The 15305-nt window shown below is 43.8% G+C and overlaps 1 non-coding gene across 1 annotated transcript; it reads right to left on the reverse strand.

Moving 5' to 3' along the window:
• Nucleotides 1-14923: 14923 nt before the first annotated feature.
• LOC121290249 lies at nucleotides 14924-15087 on the reverse strand. The gene has a single exon (XR_005945730.1). It is a non-coding gene; the product is annotated as a U1 spliceosomal RNA (small nuclear RNA).
• Between the last annotated feature and the right edge of the window lie 218 nt (nucleotides 15088-15305).

The following is a 15305-nucleotide window of genomic DNA, read 5'->3' on the forward strand; positions in this document are numbered from 1 at the left end:
ATTCAGAATAAAATAAAGGAATTAATGGCATGAATAGATGTTAATGGATATGATTTTATAGCCATTACGGAGACATGGTTACAAGGAAATCAAAGCTGGGAATTGAATACACAGGGGTATGTGACTTTTCAGAAGGACTGGCAGGAAGGAAAGGGTGGTGGGGTAGCCTTGTTAGTTTGAGATGGAATAAGTATGGCAGCAAGAAGTGATCTCGGAAAAGAGGATGTAGAATCCATATTGGTGGAGGTAAGAAAAAATTAGGGGGAAGAAGACACTGGTGGAAGTAGTGTATAGACCCCCTAATAGTAGCTATGCTGTAGGACAGAGAATAAATCAGGAGATAATCAGGGCATGTTAAAAATGAAGTACATTAATCATGGATGGTTTTAGTCTTCATGTAGTTTGGGAAAATCAAATTGGCAGAGGTAGCCATGAGAAAGAATTCATAGAGTGTATTTGGGACAGTTTCCTAGAACAGTATGTTGTGGATCCAACCAGGGATCAGGCTATTTTGGATCTGGTAATGTACAATGAAGCAGGTTTAATAAATGATCTCAGAGTGAAAGATTCCCTGGAAGTCAGTGACCATAACATGGTAGAATTTAGCATTCAGTCCTGTGAAGTACTTCACAATGTTAAAGGGGCTACATATATACCATGTGGAAAGGGCTATGTATCTATGCAAATTGTTGTGCACTGACTACATATTCATGAAGTCTTCCAACAAGAAGATCTGCTAAGTTATTTCCTCTGAATACAAAAACGGGCCGTAACTTCTGAGCTTCCTAGCATCAGATTTGGGGGGGTACCCCAAAGATGCGCTGGGGCATCCCAGCTGGAAGTTCATAGGTAAGGGTTTGCATGGCAACTGCCCAGAAGCAGAAACTACCTCTGAGCAATTGCCCTGCACTGAAAACTATCCAAAAATGCAATTCACGTCATAAACTTCAGATGGTTCCGGCTGTGTTATACAAATAGTTACCCAGCAAAAGTTAGATGAATTAAAACCTCTTGTAACTTCTGGTTAACTATTGTAAAGACGCAGACTGACACCACCGCACCCCCCCCCCCCCCCCCCACCCCCCTCCCCACATCACCTCCCTCCGACTACCCTTCCTCATGGGACTCCCCCCTTCCCACACTAACCACTCATCCACGGTATTCCCCACCTCCCTTACCACGCACGGCTCCCCATTGGATTCCCCTTGAGCCAACTGGACCCCCACTCCAAAGGCCCAATCACCCCTTCCTGACCCAACTGGACACTCCCCCATCTCTCGACCTGACCGGAATCCGCCACCAGCAGCCCCGCAGGCCCAAAGCCCCCACCCAGTGATGCAACTGGAATTCCCCCCACTTCCATAGGCCCAACCCTCCCCACACCCGATTTGACCACCCCCACCCACCCAACCTCCAACACTCCCCATCCTCCTGAGGTCCCACCCCCCCCGATCAAGGCCCAACACTACCCTGCTTCCAACCCAACATGCCTTCCCACCCATCAAGGACCAGCCACACCCCTGCTGGACTTCCATCCAAATCCACACACCCTCTTGAGGTCTGACCTCTCCCACCCCCTACCGAGGTCCGACTGCCACCGCCCACCCTCTGAGTGCCAACCCCATCCAACGCCTGCTGAGCTCTTACCAATCCAAGCCCCCGAGCTCCGAACCACCACACTCCCGACCTCCAACCTCCCAAGCTCTCCCACCCACCTCCGAGTGCCATAAAAAAAGGGGGCATGTCCTTCTTTAATCCAACCCTGCTGGACTTCAGAGACAGCTGTGCTGCCTACATCTCTCCTAGCCGGACTCAGAAGGTTGGGCGAAACAGGCACGGAAGAAAATCCACGCAGGCAGTTGGGCACGGAGTCGCAATCCGATGCTGATTCCCAATCCGAGGAATTTACAGCCCATTATATTTGCCATGTTGTGTGGTGTAAAGAGAATTGGAAAGTTCAGGTGTAGGAAAATAATTAGGAGTAATGAAATTTGAACATGCAGAAAATGCTGTGTGGAATATATTGTAACATTATGGTTTTATTTTACAGTTTTATCTCAGCTATGAAGATGGAGTGTGCAATGTTATTGGCACTTCATACCAACATACCAAACTCTTCAAGAATTATTGGTAAACTAAATGAAGGGTTCCTTATTAAAGAATGACAAGAGTCAGGAGAGCTCATATGAACATGCCTCATTACAGATCTTTGACACCTTCACAGGGAACCATGAACACTCTTACGAGTGCATCACTCTGACCTTCTGTCCTAGGAGGCAACTCCACATGTTTATTATTGTATAATTTTTATTTTCTTTGTCTTTCTAATATTTTTTCTTGGGCTGAAGATGATCTGATCAGATGGTAACTCAAAAGAGTTGTCCTGACTTGCTTTCTGAGCATAATCTGTGCTGGGGATGTTTGTCCCATATCTAGTGACGTTGCTCGTAGATGCAACGTTACTACTTGAATGCCTTGACCAGGCTCCGTACATTTCAAAATCATTGGCTCAACTGTCTGCACCATCCTTTCTGCTAGCCCATTTGACCTCAGCCAGTGTAGGGATGACTGAACATTATTTACAACCCCCTTTGCGCACATGTCATAGAAGGGTTTACTGCAATACTGTATACTGTTATCTGACACTATCTCCTCTGGGGAACCAAAAAGATTGAAAATTGCACTCATCATGTTTGCTATCAATGTGCTTGATGTATCCCTCAGTTAGCAAATGATAGGAAATTTAGATAAGTAGTTGGTAACAAGTAAGAAGTCATCACCTCTGTCAGTAAACAAGTCAATCGCTATTCTTGACCATGGTTGTGACAAAACATCATGAGGATTGAGTGGTTCTTTGTCTTGACTTGACTGATGCTCCTGACATGCACCATACATCCGCACAGCTTGTTCCATGTTATTATTGATCCCTGGCTAATAAACTTACACATGTGTAAGTCGTCTTGTTCGTGCAATGCCCACCTGACCTGGATGTAACTAGGTAAGGATATCAACACTTGTCTGCCCTTGAAAATGACTCCATTTGAAATTCCAATTTCATCACAATATGGCAAAAGATCTGAGGTCTGCGAGTACCTCTTGCACTGTATCAGGACATCCACTGATGATGATCTGTCATATTGCCCTGAGGACAGGATCTCTGGAAGTCTCTGTCCAGAGCTTCTCATGTTTGTCTTGCCCAAATTGCATTAGGTCAATGTTGTACACATCTTCTATTTCTATATTTACTTTGTCCATGGTATCAAACCTATCTGGGTATTTCTGTTGCAGATCTTAAATAGATTCAATGGGCTCAGGCTTGCCTTGACCACCTAGCGTTGTCCTTTACTGATTTTGTTAATTGTCACAGTCCAAGTTCACTGTAATTTGGCAGTGGTCCATTGGTATCAACAACATAAAGACTTGTGCCAACAATGCAGAACTTCCATCTCTGCACTTCAATACCAATACTCCCACACGGTAGATCAGCGAGCTGCAATAAGAGGTGAGGTCTAGCTCTTGTTGGCCAAGTATAAGTCATTGAGTATCTGCAGTGCAAAAATGTTGGAACTTGCCCCATAGTCATAGCCTGTGCTTTCAACTTTTTCCAGGACATATTATCATATTTAAAGTGGCAATCAATTTGCTGGGAGTGCTTTGGTTTCCTCCCCACCATCCCATCTTTGTTGAAACTGGAAGTGGGCATGTTTGGAGGTGGGTTAAGGTCAAGATGCAGATTTTTAACATTTTAACAGCCCAGCCAATCCTAATCCATTCATTTTGGAGGGTTGAAATTCCCCCCATTAACTCTATTTCTCTCTCTTCTGATGCTATTTGATTTGCTGAGTTTTCCAGCCTTTTCTGTTTCATCTTCAGACCTTCTCGAACCAATTGGGCAAACGTACTTTCCTCCAAATCATGAGAAACCACTTTACGACTTATTTCAAACTCAACCCTTCTCCTAACTACAATATTCCTGTCTCTCAACTGAAAATAGCTGTCAGGACAATCACTCAATGGAAACTAAAGCAACAATTCAGGAGGCCATAAATCATAATCTCTGTCCATGTGTTCCGCTTCATCACCTTTCCATGGCAGGCCCTGCTCTCACAATAATAACTCACCACAGCATTGGTTAACAAATATCTTAGTTTTTAACATCTCCATCTGTTAAAGCAACTGTGTTTTATTTACAACAAGAACTTGTATTCATATAGCACCTTTAATATGTCAAAACACCCAAAGGTGCTTCACAGGAGCGTTATATAGCAAATTTGACACTGAGCCACACAACGTGATATTTGGACAGGGGGCCAAAGGTTTGACCAGAGAGATAGGCCAGAATTTTTCTGTCGGCGAGTTGGGGGCGTAGCCCGCTCGCCGATGCAAAAATGACACGGGATGACATCGGGGGGAACCCCCAACATCATCCCGCCCCATTTAAATATTCAGGAAGGCAGGCGGACAGCGAAATCAACTGTCCGCCTGCTGACCTGTCAATGGCCAATTGAGGCCATTGACAGGATAATTAAGCCAATTAAAGCCCCTGCCCATCCAACCTTAAGGCTGGCAGGCAGGCCAGGAGCCCCGGCGGGCTTCTGAAAATACAGGAAACCTCATCCACTGGCGGGATGAGGTTTCATGTCTAATTTTAAAAACTTTAATAAACTTTATGTGATGTTTATTAACATGTCCCATCTCGTGTGACATTGTCACATGAGGGGGACATGTTAATAATTTTTTTATTTTTCTATCTTTTAAGTTTATAAAACTTTCAGCGCTCTCCCTGAGACAGCATTTAGTCTCAGGGAGGTGTGCGCTCTTTCGTGCGACACTTGGGGAATCCCTCCCTTCCCCGCACACGCTTCCCATCGGGTGGCCCGCTGGGTGGGCCTTAATTGGGCCCACTCAAAATGGTGGTGGGGCCCATTTCGCCAGTGGTGATCGGCTGCCCGCCCGCCGCCGAGCCGGTGGGGCCCACTCGCCCATCAAAATTCTGCCCATAGTTTATAAGGGGAGTCTTAAGCGAGAAGGAAGAGGTACATTTTTGGAGAGGTTTAGGTTCGGAATTCTAGAGCTGAGGGTCCAGGTACCTGCAGTCACAGCCAATTAAAATCCTTAAGAGGCCAGAATTTGATGGGTACAGAAATCTTGGACTGTGGTAGGGCTGAAGGAGATTCCAGGGATAGGGAGGGGCGAGTCTACGGAGGGATTTCAAAACTAAGTGTTGCTTCATTGGGAGTCAATGTGCCCAGGGGTTACATAACTTGGTGTGAGTAAATACATGGCGGGGAAGGCAGAATTTTGAATTAAATAGGAGAACAAGAAAGGAAGATTTACATTTATATAGCATCTTAAGATATCTGTCCACACAATTCATCCCATTGTTTTGAGTGCAGCAATTGATGTTTTGTTGGAAAATAAAGCAGCCATTTGCACAACATGATCCCACAAACTCTAATAAGACGAATTGCCATTTTCATTTATTTTGTTTTGGGCAGTTGTAGGATTCCAGGAGTTCTTCCTAAACTTCTCAGAATAACACGATGGGGTCTTCAGCAGCTACATGGATGACTGGAACAGCCAGATGGGGCTTCCATATAGCATCTCATCTAAAGGACAGCATCTCTGACAAGGCAGTAACTCTGTTATACTGCATAGGACAGCCAGGGTAGCTCCTGTGCTCCAAGCTTGGGGCTGGGCTTGAATGAACCAAATCAAGCTGACACAGGGAAATGAAACTGGAGAAGAAATTAAAGAATGGGAAAACAGGGAAACACAAGTACCATAGCTTTCCAGATCAATTCCTAAGATCAGTTCTTACTTTGTAGCTGTGGTATCTCTAACATTGATTTTAAAATCCTTATGAGTGGTTTTGTGTGCAGACAGGTGCCTTTGAAAATGTATTTTTGACCTGTAATATGTCAATAGAAAGTTTTTCCAGTTGTTATTTTGCAAACCTGAAATGTGTAAGTGAAATTCTAGCTCCTTTTAACAGCTTTTCCTGACAGCTAGAGACCTGAAAATGCCTGGAAATAGATTGCAAACCACAATTGCCCATTAAAGATCATAAATATTGGTGCAATTGCTGGCAACTCGATTTGTAGACTGATGTCTTGCTGGTTGCATTCACTCAGGGAACAGAAATACCATTCAAACTTGGGAACAATACATTTCCATTGTAATCAAAAAAGGAATCATCGGTTCAGTAGTTTAGTTCCAGAAAGTATCACCAGTCTCCTTCACTGTGAGAAAAATAAAGTCAACACATTGCTCACAAAAGTTGTCACCAACTGAGAAAAATGTTGCTATGGATGAGAAAAGCATGGTATTCTACATCATTTCACCATTATTACAGTGTAGGGTCAATTGTCAAACTGCTGAAGGAACAGTCTTTGCTTCGGGAGAATTATTGAGCAGAAGCTCAGCAATAAGACAATCGAGGGAACATTCTCAAAGACACAATGTTATGCTCCTCTTCACAGTTTCATTGGACAGCTTCAATACTGGATGGCCAAAGACTATCTGATAGTAGAGAATGTGCACACGTGTAATTTCCCATCACAAGGTCATGGTGAAGAGAAGGTCGGCTTGGAGCACACTGATAGATGATTAGGAATGGGCTGCTCACCTACTATACTGGTGATAGGTGTATCTTGGAAAGTATATAGAGGCATGAAAGGGAAAGAGCAAACAAAAGAAACTACAATGTTTTATGCACAGTGTCTCAGGTTAATTTCTTATCCCCTCTTTTATGTAAACATAGGCATTAAACATTGACAGGAAATCCAATCCAGGAGGACATAAGTAACAGCATGATCTAGTGGTGTCAGTTTTTGACTCAACTGACAGGGTGAACATTGATCAACATGGACTTCAGAAGGAATGGGGAAGAGGATTGAGGGATGTGGTCAAACAGCAGCAGCTGTCCATTAGGCCTGTGGTGTATTGATCCACCTTAACAATACACAAGTCGATTAAGAACTCCAGTGACAAGGAAGAGATGACAAGAAAGGGATTAAGAGACAAGAGGTCAGGAAAGTGGTACAAACATGTTGTTCCGCAGCCAGGTTGGATGCAATAAAACTACAAGTGACCTAAATCCTTATTCACTGAAAGCCCCAAAAATATTCCCCCTGATTAATATGTGCTCACCTACAACTTCTCAGCCTGGCCCCTACTTCTCACTGTCACCCAATCCCTTCTCTCTCTCCAGTATTTAGTATTTGATCCAGCTGAAATTCACTGTGTCAAGGAAATTCTTAGAGCACAAAAGAAAATGGTTAATTCAAAAGTTTCACTTGAATATGCCTCAATGCAGCCTTTTGGCAAAACATTATGAACATGTTCTTTTCAATACAAATCAGTAAAATGCAGTTTTTATCGAGTCAGACAACAGCACCACATGGACACTGGTACTTTGGAACAGATATCCCAAAAGCGAAAACAATTATTTCAGAATGTTACGGTGCCTGATAAAGACATGACAACTTAAACTTTGATTGCATAATGAGAAGCAGCTTACATGGATTTCACTTTCTTATCTGCAATAAGGCCATTGTGTAAGGAACTGGGAGAATACAACAAGATTTTACAATTACAGTGAAACATGTTTTTGATAAGCTTGTTTATGGCCAGCTCTTCCCGTCAGCTACTAACCTTAGATAGATTTTCCTGCAGTTCACTTTATCGATTGTGGCTGCGTAAATGTTGAATGTATTTTCTACATGAGCAATCTAGCTGTGACACAGCAGCAAGTAAGCTGACAGACAGGGACTGTGAGAGCTAAAATAGACAAGTTGTTATGGCTGAAATATTTTGCTTTTACTTGTGAAAAACTGCACAGGCTTTGACAGGCAAGTAATCAACATATCCACTTTCTGTAAAAAATGGCACAAGTATTTAAATGTTTGAAAAGTCAAGTGCAAGAATAGATAGTTCACAACAAGAGAGTGTGTCTTTCAATTTTCTGCTCTGTGACCCTCTTAAATTGGCAGATGTGGAATACTTCCATGAGCAGCTGCTTCAGTTCTTTAATGATTCAGCAAGTAGCTGGTAATTATTACAAAGACCAGTTGGAACTGCCTACCATTGAAGATTGTCAGGGTGAGTACAGCATCCTCACCACAAAAGGCAATGAAGTTTCCCCAAGTACCTCCTGCAACTTTGGCTGTCAAAAAATGAATCACTTCTTGGGGCCTACTAACACTTGTTTGTCACTGAACATATCACTAATATATTGTGACAGCGGTGGAGAGAAATTGTTTTCATTTCTATCGATCTTGCCACCATTGAAATTAGGGGTAATCTGTATTCTTGTCTTGTTGCTGTATCCATGGCATCTTAGTCATTATATTACTGAATTAATTTTGCTGGGGAATATTTCACTTACTGAATACAATACTTGGAACAAAGACAAAATCTAGAGGGGGAGAGACTGTTCCTCAGTTAGTGAATGAAAGTGGCAAGGAGGCATTCTTTGTCGGACAGTTTCCACCACTCAGTTATACCCTGGTTCATTTGCCAATTAGCTGCCTTGGCCCTGGTGCAATTCATTGAGATGTATTCATCTCATTTTGTTTTTTTATTCATCTTGACATGACTTATTGGTTCCGGTACATGGCATTCCATTGCTATTCGATGATATATTAATGCATATTACTCAGTCCAGTTCCATTTTTTATTCTCTGGTTATATCTCTTCTGTAAGAATTGGTGAGATTGCTTTGCAGCTGGATATGATGAATTTATATCACGTTGTGATTTATTCAGAAAATGTGCCTTTTCATCTGAAAGATTCTTTATGATACAGTTTGACCCTTTTCACACAGAACTGATTTAATAACCCTGACACAGTGGGCACTATCAGAGCTGATTGATTAGCTGTCCAGAAATATTCCAGTTTAAGGCTGCAGACATTTAAAACATCATTCATGTCAAATATTTTCTTAAATATTAGACAATTAAAAAGTGTACACAGTTCCTGCATATCACATTTCAAGCATCACATTACACATCATTGTATTGAAAACAAGGGAGTCGACTGGAATGTAGAAAGTTTGCCAGCAACTGAGCTATCTGAATTGACGCAAGAGCCAAAATGTCTGGTCCTTCACACTTCACAGGAAGGAGAGAAGGAAGGTGAGAGTTTTTCTGCACTCTAACCTGCAGCCTGAAATTTGTTAGAAACTTCCAAACTACAAACAGCCCTCAGAAAACAAATTCTTCAATCCTGATGTATCTCACTGTGTTTATCAAAGACCACTCAGGTGGAATGACTTCCACACTCGTGAAGCTAGGCACTGCCTGCGCCGCTGCCAGCCCCAGCCCAGCCGAACCCGCAGCAACAGCCAGGGCCCAAGAAAGGGTCACAGGTGGAGTAGGAGTGAGATCAGCAAACTGAAAACTTGTTGCTTTTATTACTATAGAGCATGTCACCATACACAGTATTATGTTGGAAATTAAAACTGCCAATTATTTCTCAGGAAGCTGACACCAATGATACTGCAATCAATTTACTCACGTAATGAATACTATCAAAAGCTAGAAATTCAAAGACACCTAATGCAGTGTAAACAATGGCCAGCACAGTTTATGGTGATGCTCGGATGTACGCCTGATGTACCACACAATCTGTGCATTTTAGTCGTTAAGGTTGCCTATCTGGAACCAGTGGGGATTTAATCTGGTCAGTCATTTTAAATTGCTAGGGTTGCATTTTGCCATCAGATGTGAGAATTGCGAAGGGGTCATGATTCCCCTCTTGTTGCCCGGCTGCCGGGAAATGGGACTACTCTCGGTGGAAGATGCCACTTTGTGCCAGAAGTGGGTCTGCCGTTTCAATCAGCAGACCTGAAGTGGGACAGCCCGGGAGCGGGCCTGCTGAAGGGCCTGCCTCAGCCGCTATTTATTTCATGAGTTCCAATGATCCCATATGAGCACTGGTATCAGGTCTGAGTCTCAGTTACAAGCAGTTAAAAAAACAGATTTGAGTCTCTCTCAGAGGGTGCATCAAAACTGATACCTATCCACAATTAGATCCTTCTACAGATTCATCCCTTGTCTTTACACCCTCCCTTACTGACCTCCAGCAATGTCAAGGGGCATCTTTAACACCTAAAAAATCCTCTCACTTGCCTTTCAAGAAGTTTTCTGGCCTCCTGCCTCCATGGCTGTTCTCACCTGTTCTCACTTGGCGAGGTCATGGAGAATTTCCGAAGCCACATCAATTCTGCAAGGTCTGACCTTGGACCTTGCAATCAGAGTGGGTGAGAATCTTGCCCTTTCCCAGGCCTTGCAAAATAGCTGCTGGCTGAAACGAAAGCTGGACTTCCAGCAGCCAAATTTTTGCCTTCCTGCTTCCGTTTGCTCTCACTTCAGGGCCGCAAAATCCAGCCCTTAGTTTCTTTTTAAGTCTATTTGTGGCTTTGTTGCACCCATTACTCCTGTGTTCACTGAGCTACATTGGCTCCCGGTCCTGCAATGCCTCGATGTAAAAATTCTCATTTTTGTTTACAAGTTTCCCCATGGGCTTCACATCTCTTTCTCTCTGTAAGTTCCTCCTGCCCAGCAACCCTCAGCGATTCCTGCTTTACTCCATTTTTGGTCTCTTGCACATCCTGGGTTCAAATTCCTCCAAAATTGGTGGCCGGGTCTGTTGTGTTTTCCTGTATCCTTCAAACACTTTGCCTTTGCCAATCACTCAAGCAGGACCAGTAATCTTTATTGTGAGTTTTTTATTCAAAGATTGCAGTAGTATATGCACATTACTGGACAGCTCTGATCAGAACATCTTGCTTGATTCCAGCTACTGTGTCATGTAACAGATGACATCATATCCTGTCTGATGATGTATACAGGTTATGGACATTGTCATTTAAAGATATACCACAACTGTGCCTTCGGTTGCCTTGGGACTGAGCTCTGAAATTCCCTCCGTAAACTTCTCTGACTCTGTACCTCTACTTCTTTGCTTGTAGTATCAGCTGTGGTTCAGGTCGAAGCATTCTTGTGTCTTAGTCAGATGGTTGTGGGTTCAAGACCCACTCCAGAGACTTGATTGAGCACAAACCCAGTCTGACACCCCTGACTAGTGCTGTACTGTTGCAGGGGAAATATTTTGGGTCAGACATGAAACTGAGGCCCCATATGCCCTTTCAGGTGGATGTAAGAGATCTCTTGTCATTATTTCTAAGAAGACCAAGAGAGTTATCCCTGGTGTCCTGGCCAATAATTATCCCTCAATCAGCACCTAAAAATAGATTATTTTTGCTCATGTGGGAGCTTTCTGTATGCAAATTGCCTGTTGTGTTGCAACAGTGACTACACTTCAAAAGTTCCTTAATAGCTGTTAAGCGCTTTGGGATGACCTGATCTAGTGAAAGCCACTATACAAATAGAGCCTTTTTGTCTTCATTCTTCACTCCTTTTAGGTGATTCTTAAAGCTGCCTATCTGACCAAATATTTGAATCACCTTTCTTAATGTCTCGTTAAGTGGTGAGATATAACAGTTTGTTGGATAATGCTCTTGTGAAGCACCTTGGGATGATTTACCTTGCTAACAGTGCCATGTAAATAAAACTCTTGCGCTGGCTACCCCAAGAGATGAGGACAAACTTTGCTGCAAGGAATATTTTGCAGTTGCAGGACGTTCTTTGTCTCAGGGATTCTGCACAAATAACCACTTGTAATATAAGTGGCTATTACAATCTGTTGTTGGGGCTGGAGGATGAGGTGGCAGATGAGCAGCAATTAGGGTGGAGAGACCTGCAGTGACTTGGGGACGATGATGAAGGTGAGGACAGTGTAGGAGAACCAGAATATCTTACCTCCAGTTAACTGAGCCGCAGTGTGTCCTGTGTCTCTGCTTGGAGACTGTGACTGAGCTGCACCTATCTCAGCAGCATCAAACTTAGCTCAGCAGCATGTCACACACTGTAATCCCTGCAGCTTCCAAAGGTGACTGCAGCCCTGAATTTCTATACCATAGGGTCAGCCCAGCCTGCAACTGGTGGCATAAGGAAATCCCAAATTGGAGGTGGATCTCTCCATAATGTCAGGCATCAGGTGATGTAGTGGTTATGTCACGAGTAATCCAGAGGCTCAAGCAAATGGTCTTGGGATAAGGGATCAAATCCCACCACAGCAGCTGGTAGAATTTGAATTCAATTAATAGATCTGGAATTACAAACTAGTCTTAGTAATGGTGACCATAAAACCATTGTCCATTGCCATAAGGAAAACCCAATCTGGCTCACAAATGTCCTTTTGGGAAGGAAAGCTGCTGTCCTTACCTGGTCTGGCCTACATGTGATTCCAGACCCATGGCAATGGGGTTGACTCATAAAATGCCCTCATAAATGGCCTATCAAGCCACTCAGTTGCATCAAACTGCTACAAAGCCTAAAAAGAATGAAACTAGACAGACCACCTGACATCGAACTAGGCACCAGAATCTTTAATGGCAAAACCAGCCCTGCAAGGTCCTCCTTCTTATCACCTAGAAGTTTGAGGGTACCACCTGCAACTTCCCCTCCAAGCCACATACTATCCTGACTTGGAACTATATCACCGTTCCTTCACTGTTGATGGAACTTCCTTCCTAAAGGTACTGTGTTATATTCCTACTCCACATGGACTGCAGTGGTTCAAGAAGGAGACTTGCCACCACCTTACAAAGGGAATTAGGGATAGGAAATAAACCCTGGCCTAGCCAGTGACACCCACATCCCATGAATCAATTAAAAAAAAACATAGGCCTGAATTTTCTCTCCCTGATCAAGAGTCCAGTGTCGGAAGAATTCGCAGCTTCTGACAAACAGCCCCAGAGGTTTTTATGTTTGTCCTGGAGTGGGGTTGTGGTGCTAACTCATGCCACCCTATGCCATCCTCAACCACTACCCTTTGCCCTTACTGCCTCCATGCCAGCTCACCCAGTATTCACCCTGGGTAGGCCTTGGGAGCCATGCTGAGAGGAAATAAAATAGAGTTCTAGGTGTCAGTTGATAAATTCACATTAATAGGGACCCATTCACTACATTTAACTTCCTTCAACCACTTAATCCCTGATAACAACAAGCATTTGTATTCATAGTCCCACTTCAAAGTCTTCATAAGCCTTGTAAAATCAGTCATACAGCACTATTCTATAATCAGTGCCCTCAGACTTAGGTCAACAGGGTGAAATAGCGACTACTGATTTTTTTTTAAGCACAGCGGACAGTTTTTCCAAACATTTAAAGGCCAGGAGATTTAAATACCTTGACAGCTCACTTGACAGTTCCAATTAGCTTGATAGTTGCAACGGGTTTATCCACTTCTTATGCACATTCAAGTCTCATTTTAACAATCCCCAAGGGCAGCTTACTTCTCCAAAAGGGCACCTCACCTCTCTAAAATGTGTCCCTGCACTATATCCAAAAGGGTACCTTACCTCTCCAAAAGGATACCCTACTTCACCAAAGAGCTCGGCTATCTTTAGACCTTCTCCAGATTGGTCTAAAGTGCAAAAGCCATGTTTTTAACATCCCACTACTGAAAATTGGATCTGGCTGAAGACAGCTCCACTTTAACATGGGCAGCTGTTTCCGTGAGCCATGGATGTTCAAAGTGCAAACTGCCCAGTTCCCCCGAAGAAATTGGTGGAGGCTGGATTTGGGGGTAGGATTTCCAGATTCGGGCCTCTGGTATCATTATCACTATGTCTGACAGTGTGTCTTCACCTATGGAAAAATTCAGGCCATAGTACGTAGGCTCCCCGTCATGGAATCCAAAGAATCGAGGTGTGTATACCTCAGTGTAGGTTTTTTAGCTTAGATCTATGGAGGGGGACCTGAACTCACAAACTTCTGACTCAGAGGCAGAAGTGCTCCCACTGAGCCCTAACTGACAGGAGGGTCACAAATGATGAGGCTGGAGGATACAGTATGCAAGGTGTTTGTTCATCTTATCCTGTTTAGGCAGCACACTGGGGGTATTCAGTAGTGCCCTCTCTAACAGGGATGGAATGCAAGCTCACACTTCAGTGGGATCACTCCTCACAATGCTCTAACCCCTTGCCCTTGATCCTGCACTCCGGGAATCTCCTAATGCAGACTCCTCTAACTGGCTTTATAAGCTCAATGGTGTTCTTATTTCTCAGCTTCTGCTTGGAGCAGTACAGTAAAGTGACAGTGCATCTTAAAGGGGAATCGCCTTCTCTTACACCAACTGGAGTCTTGACTTCAGGTGGACCTGGAAAGAGAAGCAAGTATTAGCAGAAACAGATGATTGGCAGCTCAAAGTAGCTTCACCTTGCTGTCATGCAGAGTGTGTGAGGGAGAGAATGCAGTGAGGAGAGGAAAGGAGGATAAGATGAATAAACATCCTGCATACTCTATCCTCCAGCCTCATCAATTGGCCTGTCAGTCAGGGCTCAGTGGGAGCACTCTTGCCTCTGAGTCAGAAGTTTGTGATTTCAAGTCCTCCTCCAGGGATCTAAGCTAAAAAATCTAGGGGAGAATTTTCTCCCCGTTGGACATGCTGCGCTGAGCACTGCTATTTTACGTGAGTGGGCCAATTAAGGCCCGCCCAGCGTGACGCACACCCAAAAGCGCTCAGCACTACCTGTGTGGGCATAGGGGAGGAGGGAGAGTAGGGGCCTGCACTCTTTCGCGCATGAGCGTGAAAGAGCGCAGAAATCTCCCTGAGGCACAGAGTTGCCTCACGGAGATTAATTTAAGTGTAAAAAATTGAAAAAAAGAATTTGAAAAAATATTCAGACATTGTAACATGAGGTGGGACATGTTTATCAATTTACATGAACCATTTAATTAAATTAATAACGCCTTCATGAAATCTCATCCTGCCCGTAGATGAGGTTCAATGAAAAATGCAAAGACCGCCTGCCCACCAACCTTAAGGTTGAGGTCTATTTTTTGAATTGTAAATCGGGAGAGCGCGAACGCAGTCCTCCACTACCACAAATTTTGCAGTCAAGTATCCCGCATTTGAGGACAACGCAGGCATCAGCACCTCCAAAGTGCAATGGGATAGCCCCGTCCTGGGAGAACAACCTTCATGATCATTGTCTCTCCCCTGCCAGGTAAGTATAACTTTAAGGTTGAACAGGCAGACGTTACAAAGTATCTCAATTAGTTGATTAATTGCCTTAACAGGCCTTTGACAGCTCAGCAGGTGCACAATCAACTTCGGTACGCCGAACTGAAGGTCGGGATGATGCATGGTGACGTCAGGACACACGCCCGACGTCACCGCACATCATTTTATGCATTGGCGTGTGGGGCCCACCCCTGCACACCGACCAGAAG

Source organism: Carcharodon carcharias, chromosome 17, assembly GCF_017639515.1.
Source record: "Carcharodon carcharias isolate sCarCar2 chromosome 17, sCarCar2.pri, whole genome shotgun sequence".
NCBI lineage: Eukaryota > Metazoa > Chordata > Chondrichthyes > Lamniformes > Lamnidae > Carcharodon > Carcharodon carcharias.